This window comes from Apis dorsata, unplaced genomic scaffold, assembly GCF_000469605.1.
Source record: "Apis dorsata unplaced genomic scaffold, Apis dorsata 1.3 scaffold_129, whole genome shotgun sequence".
NCBI classification, from domain to species: Eukaryota; Metazoa; Arthropoda; class Insecta; order Hymenoptera; family Apidae; genus Apis; species Apis dorsata.
The window spans coordinates 297781-307311 of record NW_006263422.1 but is presented as its reverse complement, the minus strand read 5'-3'; the positions used below and the strand labels follow the sequence as shown (position 1 = coordinate 307311).

At 34.3% G+C, this 9531-nt stretch overlaps 1 protein-coding gene across 4 annotated transcripts in view; it reads right to left on the bottom strand.

The window, feature by feature from the left end:
* Positions 1-9531, bottom strand: part of LOC102673149 — a 51209-nt gene that overhangs the window by 8799 nt on the left and 32879 nt on the right. The window contains exon 1 of one of the 4 annotated variants that reach the window (XM_031509160.1): positions 8211-8884. The exons of 2 other annotated variants lie outside the window; for them this stretch is intronic. The gene's annotated coding sequence lies outside the window, so the exon portion shown is untranslated. Of the gene's footprint in view, positions 1-8210; positions 8885-9531 lie in introns of those variants that run through there. One more of the 4 variants, XM_006612882.2, reaches the window with a different exon arrangement.

The window sequence follows — 9531 nt, the reverse complement described above, 5'->3', positions numbered from 1 at the left end:
TATATATATATATGCGCACGAAACGCGGAACTTTCGATGTTGAAAGAATTCAAGCATGCGTGACACGTGTACTTTATAATACACGTGTGCCCTCTTACGATCACGAACGATACATCGTACATGGTATCTCGGTCTCGAATCGGTCAGATTCGACGAAGAAAGAGAGAGAAAGAGAGAGAAAGAGGGGGAGGGAGAGCGATCCGCCACAGGAGTGAAACTCGTCTTCACTCCTCCTTCTTCTCATCTCTTCTTCTTCTTCTTCTTCTTCTTACTCCCGCCTGCTAGTTACAATTAGGGTTAATTAGCACGCGTAAGCGAGAAATCGCAATTGGAGCACAGACGTGTATAGCAACAGCATCACGTCGCTCTCTCCTCCCAGTCGACTTTCCATACGGTTTTGCTGGATGTCGTATAGCTTTGTCTTCGAGCGATACTACGCTTGTTTGGCGGAGCTGTAATGGAACTTTCGATTGCGGAGATATACGGTGGCCTTACGTGGAGGGACACGATGCAGAGCGATTTTAATTCGAATTGTGTGATTTGAAAGGTGATTTGGAGAATTTAAAGAAAAAAGAAAAAAGGAAAAAGGATAACGGGATCGTTGAATTTTTCTTTTTGATTAATTTTTTTACGCGCGTTGGAATTTTTCATTCAAATTTCCTCTCCTTTTTTGTTGTTTTTTTTTTTATAGATATTGCGTAGAGTTTTTTCTCAGAACTTCTTTTTTTTTTTTTTTATTATAGTTCAAACGTGTTAAAACAGCTAATGGAACGGTTAAATGTTTTTGCGTGAAACGATATGCTGCTCTTTCGACGGATGAAACTTTCAAAACTCTGAGAGAAATGATAGTGTCTGGAGTGTGGAGAGAGATGGACGAGGTCGAGGACCGTAGTGATTTATTTGTTAGAATTTCTATTAGAATTTTTCGAAGAATTTTCTGTACTCGATATATTCGAATTTATTCATTTATTCGATTATAATCTCGCAATCAAAGCTAAAGCATTTCTTCGTTTTGAAAATTCTAAAAACAATGAATGATAAAGATTATCGAGATCTATTTTAAATTTAAAGGATTAAAAATAAACGTGATATAAAACTTATTAGATTAAATTTAACCACTGGAGGAGTCAAATTAAATCACGATTGATGAAGGATCAACACGTTTCTTTTATAAATAATTGTTTCCACTCCGCGCAACTGATATTACAAGGATAATTTAATAATTGTTTCAAAACCTCGCAGTGGAAATCGCAATTTTCTATGAAAACAGGTATCATGGAACGTCCTTCGTTTACTATATTTACCATCTTCAACGTCATTAACCTGCAGTCCTACTATGTTAATGAGACACACGATTATATCTCGATTCAAGATCATCCTCGTATCTGGTGAAAGGCTCACCATGCGACCAGTAACGAGTATATCATCGTTTAAAAAAAAATCATATTTCCATCGAAAACACGATTTGAATCACGCAAATAATATATTCATCGTTAAGTAAAATTATTCCTAGTCGCATGATCATATAATAAATCATGATAATATAAGCAATTTAATTTGAGCGGAAGATTAATTTGAAATTTTATAAAATATAAACAAAGATTTGACAACTTCATTTTCTTTATTTATACTTTTATATCATTTATAATTCCTAGAAAGAGAAATATCAAAGTTGAAAAAACAATGACAGCAAAATTTATTACAAAACTTTCCACCATCTAAATTTTCAATGTCGAGTCAAACACGACACGTTATTCCATATTCTGCACCACCGCTTCTCCAATCAATTCTCTCTCTCTCTCTCTCTCTCTCCCTCCAAAGATAAAAAACAAAACCTCCTTATCCTTTCTCTTATAATAAACCATAAAAATTAAACACCTTTTCAATCAATCCAAGAAGATTTAGATTAGCTAAAAATCCCTACTTAAAAAAAAATCAATAATTTTTCTCAAATTCTTCAACGAATATATCAAAGTGAAACCGTGTTGCGCAAATGCCACGTTACTCGATGTTTATCTGTAATTAGATATAGCAGATGCTCGAATGAAATCTTCCTACGTCGTAAGAAAAAGCGGCGTCAAAATACTGGGATCCATCACCAGTAGAGTGTTGAAAAGTAAAAGGGAATCAAAGGAGCGTGAAGAAGCCACGTAGAAGGAGCACCATGCACCACCAACATAGAGGAGCACGAAGCACGTACCGTGGACGTACCGTACGTTTCGGTTAACGCGACCATTGACGACAGTCCGGCCACGTATCTTTAATAACCGGGCGATAAACTCGAACGCGAAATCGCTCGGGGACGAGGCGATCAGCTTGCGCGATACGCTCGACGGTAACACGCGTTCATCGTGCAATTAGGACGGTCACACGCGAATACTTAAACGACAGAGGCGGTCGAAACCAGGCCGTTGTTCCCTTCCACGCACAGGAAGCGAACGTTAAATTGATGAGCACGATAACTCGTCACCCGTCTCCTCTCCGCGAGGGCGAGGAGTCGAGCTGATTTAGGCCTCGTTTGGCTTTCGTTATTCGATCGAAAATGAATATTCTATCTTTTTTTTCTCTTTTAAATCTTAATCGATGTCTCTCTCGAGGAATGAACGAGTTGATTTTAAGCTTTCCTCAAGTTGTTTGTTTGGTATCATCGATGTGTATCAACGATCGTTCTTTTTTCTTTTAATATAAGAAAATTAAAGAAAATTCTCTTCTGGAATTACATTTGGAAATTTGGAATTAAAGCGATTCTCTGCGATCGAGATTATAGATTGAAGAGAATTTTTATCAAAACGAGAATGGAATTATGAGCAAAGTTTTGTTTTCAAAAAAAGGAAGGGATTGAAAATTTGTCGATGTATAATTGACAAGTATGCAATAGAATATATGTACGCAGGCATCAAGGTTTTATAGGTATTATAACTAATAAGATAATTAATCAATTATCTACATGAAATTTAAAATATGCGTAAAATAACAAGGTTCGTTATACGCTATATATAATTTCGTCATAATTAACGAGATAATTGATCAAGTTGTATGAAATTTTAAAGTATAACGCTTTTCCCCGAGGAAGAGCAACGCGATTCTAAAGTTGTTGAAAATTTTCCAATTAAACTCGCGAACAATCAGACAGAATCCTTCGTAATTATTAAAAATTACGAATCGCCATTTTTTAAATTTTATCTCGAATGAATTTGTAATCCATCGATTTGCTTTGAAGCGCTTTCGCCAAAATGCGCGTTAAAAAAAATAATCGAGTGTTTAAAAGAAAAAAAAGAGAAGATATACGCGACGATTCACGGCAATATTTATAGGGCGAAAGGGAGGTAAGCGACCGGGTTAAACCGATGAGACGCTTCGCTTTAAACGAATTCGCCTCCAGCGAGCCGATCACTGCTAGCTTCTTCTTGTTTGATCCCGAGATTTTAATTTCGTATAATTTCCAAGTAATAGAATTGCTATTACGATAAATTTCAGAAATTCTAGAACAAAGTTTGAAACAGATAAGATAAGATGGAAATAAGAGAGTTATTCGAATAATTATAGAATACAACAAGATTTTAATTTTTCTATGGGAGAAGATAATTGGATAAATTAAATTTTGAAACAGAGAGAAAGAGAAAGAAAATTATTTTAATTTGGGCTAAGATGAGATTCCTCGTAGAAAAATTAAATTATATATTTTACATAACGTTTAAAATTAACGTGATAACAAAGTAAAGCTCCTGTAATTCGGGATACAGGAATTTCTCTTGTTCTCCTCTTTCCTAGTTTCAAAACTAAACAACTATGTGTTCTAAACAAACGAAATTTCGATATACCATCCAAACTTTCCACGTTCTTCCCCAATTTCAAATTAATACCACGTATACACACTATGTAATATCCGATCCATCCACTTAATTATTTACTTCTTCTACTTCTTTTTTCGCTCCTCGAATATTCGAACTCTTATATTTTTCTGAAAACGTATCGTATATTATATAAAAGCTGCCAAACTCATTTCTCGTTCCTCCCACGATTAAAGGAGCAACAACAACTTATGTATGTTTTATCGATGCTAGACGACATTACGAAACGTATAGCAGAGAGATTGCGGCCTCGCTCACGCGTTATATTGTGATACCAAGATGATATCTGTCTTACGTCACCACCTTAAAAATCTTGTTTTTACAATATCTGTAACGTAATTCTGATCACTCAACACGAACGATCGCGAGTTACGATATCCAGGATCTTTATTGATCAGAAATTTGAAATTTTTCACGCAAATTTCGTTCGTAAGACTCGTGAGCTTGGCAACTCGATTATCCGTTTTTTGATGGAAGGAGAAAATGAATAAAAGAGGGAGGGGGAAGAGGTATAATGGAGAGAATAGTTGTTCCAATTCGTTTTCTTTTCTACTTGTTTCGAAATTCTAACCGAATTGTAATGGTTAGGGTGTACGTATGGTGTATAAGTGATTTCTTTCAAAGTATGTTAATCGTCGTCAGTCGAATCGAGGTTGAAAAACGTACTGCTTGGTACAAAGGTAAATGAATTATGAGAGATCCTTGAATCCATTTAAACGAGGATGAGTAGTCGTGATGGAGAAGCTGCAATTTTTCCATTCGAGAGAATAGGAAACTATTTGATTAAGAAATCAGTATAAAAGTGAAATTGAAATCTTTTTTTCGAAAATAGGAATATATCTATTTTAAGAAGGAAATGAAAGCTGGAATCGGGGGTGAAACGACGGAGATAAAATAAAAATTCTTCGTTCACTGAAAAACTTCCTCTTTACCCACGATAAAGAAAAAAAGAAAAATTCAACCTTCCTCTTCGACGTGTCATCGCTCATCGCCCGCTTTGTTTTCTTTCATCATCCTCGTTTCCTCCCCTCGCAAAGAAGAAAGAAGTCGAGGAACGTTTTTAAACGTGTAAAAAAATACAAAACAACGATCACGGCCGCGAATTAATCAGCATGGAATTTACGTAGATGCCACCGCGAGATTGCAACGCACAATCTTCGTTTAATCGTCAGGATTACACGCTCATTTCTCATCCATTATAAAACGATAAAAAGCGATTATGATTCGCGATGAATCCTCGAATCGGGAAAAATTATAAGCGCGAGAGGAAACGTGGAAGGAAATGGATGGAAGAAATAACGAAATAACGTGGGCTCGTGGGTCGAGTGGGAGAAAGAAAGAAGAATTCTCGATCGAAAATATAACGAAATTGATTATTAATCCGTGCGCGGTTTTGTAATTGAGGCGAGTGAATTCGAGGAAAGGAAATAAGATGAACTGAAATTCAAACGATTCGGTTGAATGATATTCCGTTATTATAGAGTGGATCTCAATTATGTATTTCGTTATAATTTTCTATTGATTCTGTTCTTGAGAAGGATCTTTAAGATGATGACTTACGTTTACAGTAAATTTTCGAAATAATTGTTTCGTGCAATCTTGTAATTCTTTCTGATTAATTATATTTGATAAAAAGAAGAATTTTGTAGACTCAGAGATTGTGAAATTAAAAAAAATTCTAACATCTATGAAAAAGAAAATTAAATAGTGTTTTGTGTTAGATAATTCTATACATTAAAATAAAATTTCTACAATATTCTTTTATATTTGCGCATATTTGTCTTCTCTTTTTGAAATTTAATAATAAATAATGCTTGAATTTTTTCGAATATATATCAATATATCAGGATAGAACAATTCAAAGATGACAATGATAAAATTTATAACTTCATAAATATTCAGAGTACTATCCATATTCATATTATGTTTCCTATTCAGGTTCGTAAAAAATTTTTTGCAATATCTACAATCCAATTTTTTCACATCGAAAAAATTCTTCCATTATTTAATCTTTCACTTTACAAGAAAATTAGCAGAAAAGCTATATTTTTTAATTATTATTAATAATTGGAATAATAAAAACAATATTCCCCTGTATCCTTTAAAAAATTCGATTCTGTAATACGGAATGTATATGGAATGATTGATTTAGAAAAAAAAAAAAAAAAAGAAAGAAAAAAATCAAAACATTCATCCTCCAATTACACAATCGAAAATCCATGATACAGATCGAAGAAGAAAAAACTCGTGAAATCCGCGTATACATCCGTTGCTTACTAAATCGAGAATGTTTATGAAGCGAAGAAATCGCGATAAAAAAAATAATTCGATCGAGAAAAACGATAAAATAATTTTCTGAATCACGTTATGTCGGCTGGTGCTTTCAGTGATTTCGTAAAAAGTTGTCGATCCGGTTGTTAAGTCGTATATAGACGATCCAGAAGCGGATCTATACAGAATCTATAGAGACTCGATCGAGGTCACGATCACTTTAACGGTAGTTTTCTGGGGACAATTGCTTTTAACCGTGAAACCGTATGTAATCGAAAAAAAAATCTTCCACGTATCGATCGCGTTACAATTATTTCAAATTTAATGCGATTCCGTGCGATTTTTCGAAAAATTCGGGGAATTCTCGATCTCGTGAGATTTCGATCGAACAATTTCGTTTCGTGTTCTTTCTTTCTTTCTTTCTTTCTTTTCTTTTGTGTCTCTTTTTCTCTCCGTTCACGCACACCTTTTGACATTTTCTCCACTGGAAATATATTCAACAGAGGCGAGAAGGCATAGCGATGGAAAAGGGTGTGAATATCGAGGAATTAGATGAGTCAGAATTATCAGATTAATTGTAATAAATTGAGAGAAAGCAATATAAGAAATTTTGTTTAAATTATAAATTTTTTATTTTACATTTACTTTTACTTTTAATTTTATTCACATTTCATAGTAGAATTTTAATAATTATTGCCCGATGCCTTCTCCTTCTTAATTGCTAATTAATTATAAATAAATTATCGAACAATTAACATTAAAATAAAAGTTATCTTGGACGTTAAATATTTCGTAAGAATAATTATTTGTTTCTAAAAATAGGAAGAATAGAATTAGTGGGAGATGATGGGAGGGGGGGAAATCGAAAGTAACATTCTAATTTAGTAATTCTGGACCGTGTAATGAATCATTGTGACGTATGTATTCTTGATAATTTGCGTGAATACACGAATAGTGGTGTAATAGACGTGAAGAGATTCTTAAAGACTCGGACAAACCGTTCTCCCCATTATATTTTATTCACAACAAACCTGTTTGAGGCAATAATAATTGTAATCCGACATTCCTCGAGTAGGCTGTAGAAAAACTTGCGATGCAATTAGTATGAATACATTAACATAGAACTAAATTAAGAAACAATTTTTAGATTTCTTGTTTGATTATCAATATTATATCTTTTACTAATAAACTGATCAAATGTCAACAGGTAGAAATACTATATAAATTTTTTATATTTGAAAAGTTGATTGTAAACTAGGAAAAATATACGACTATCTTCGTATAATAATAATATCTTAGTATATAATAATAATATATATTATCTTTCACTTATTACTGGTAAAATATTAATTATAATTAAAGAAAATTATTAATTTTTCTTTCTTGTTTTATTTTTTAATTGCACAGATATCGGTTCACTACGTGTTATAATTTTATATTTTGTATAATTATTCTTGATATCGATTGCAATAATTAAAAATCAATTGACGATTGTAAAGTTCGTGCTTTCCCAGAGAAAATAAAATGAATTTTATCTTATTTATCTTATTTTTATCTTATTTGTTTAAAAAATAAATAAAGAAAGAAAATAAAGAAAGATATTTATTCCCCTCACGATAAACTCTGATATTTATACTAATATTTTACACATTTTATCTTATTTCATTCTTATTCTACATCTCTTAAAGAATAAATTTTGTTTTTAACAAAAAAGCGATACAGATACATCAATCTTTAAAAACTATAAAAAATGATGCCTGACCCAAAAACTGATTATATACATTTAAGATAATAATTTTTTATACTAGTACATTATAATCATAATGAAATAAAATAAAATAAATAATTGGAATAAAAAAGAAATAATTCCTCCGTTAAAATTGTTCCCAGAAAATTTTCTCGAATCAAATTTCAAAGAATCTTCTAATAAGATATTTCTACAAAACTCGCTACCAAATAATTTCCTCGATACTTTATAAAACTATATAAACACGATCGCGCAATACCAAATGGGGATTGCAACGTGGAATAACGAGAGAAATGAAAAATGAATATAAATGTAAACCAAGAATAAATTATTCTACTCACTTCTAGAGGGACGAGTCGGTCGACACGAGAGACAGTCAAAACCTCTTCGAAGTAACTCCATTCAATCGGCACCAAGGAACTTCACCCGCGGCGCCTCTCATTCCTTCCGTTTCCACCGCGAAGAGGCGCGCGAAGATCATTAACGAGCCGGCATTCCGCTTCTTACCTCTTCCACCCCCCTCTCTTCCAATATGTATATACTTTATTCGAAAAAAATTTCGCGAGAAAAAAGTTCGAAAGATGATGATACAGAAATGTTTAAGTATTCGATATCGAGAAATGTAGGCAACGATCTCGAAAACCGGATGTAGAACCCAGACGAACTTTCTTCTCTCCCGATTATACCGTGGCAGGTAGCCCGGCCTTCGAGACAACCTCGAAGATTTTTATTTTTCCCACTGTTCCTTCCAATTCTCCCGCCCCGATCTTTACTTCGAGTTCTTCCACTTTTTTTTCCCCCTCCGCCTATCTTTCTTTCTCGTCTCGAGTAATGCACGATACACGAGATAAAAATAGTCGGGATTATTTTGGGGAGCGTGCGTTTTAATTTACGACTTCGGGAAAACGAAGCAATAATATCACGATTAATTTCGAATATTTGAAAACTTCTATTTTTATCTATCTCTATCTATATATATTCTATTGAATATGAATCCTTCTTCTTCTTCTTCTTCTTCTTCTTCAACTACATACAAACACTAAATTAAACTCGTCGAAAATCCCTTTTATAAACAATGTCCAACAGTCTTCTCCGCAATATAGTGACCATAAAAACTGCACAATCCGTCACAATTCACAGAAATGTTCCTCACTCGGAATTCTCAGAATCATCAACAAATATCGGTGAAAATATTTATAATCTGTAACCTGTTGCACGTTGTTCCTTCTATATACGTCGTAGAAAACACGAAAACACGAAAAACACACGCGAAAAAACCACGTAGTACGATAATATGTAATAGGAAAAACGGAAAAGCGTTTTCCCTCCTTCGTGGAATTTTTCTACGTTGTCGAAAATCTCTTTGTTCGAAGGGATGTACGGATGAGACGAAGGGAAGGGGGTGCTCGTTCGAAACTCGAACGACAACAATTCGAGACGCACGAGAGACACGCGCTCCACGACGGACGCCCCGCGACTGACTGCCGACAGACGCCGAACGAAGACTTTGAATAGGGGCCGTTTGGGGGTCGTCGCGCTGGAATGGAGGGAGAGGGGAGGGGAGGATCGGTCGACTTACGTGGCGTTACGGGGTGGGAGATGCCCGTGGGACCCCATGGACACTGGGAACAGATGGGATTATATACAGGGTGAGTCGTTTCG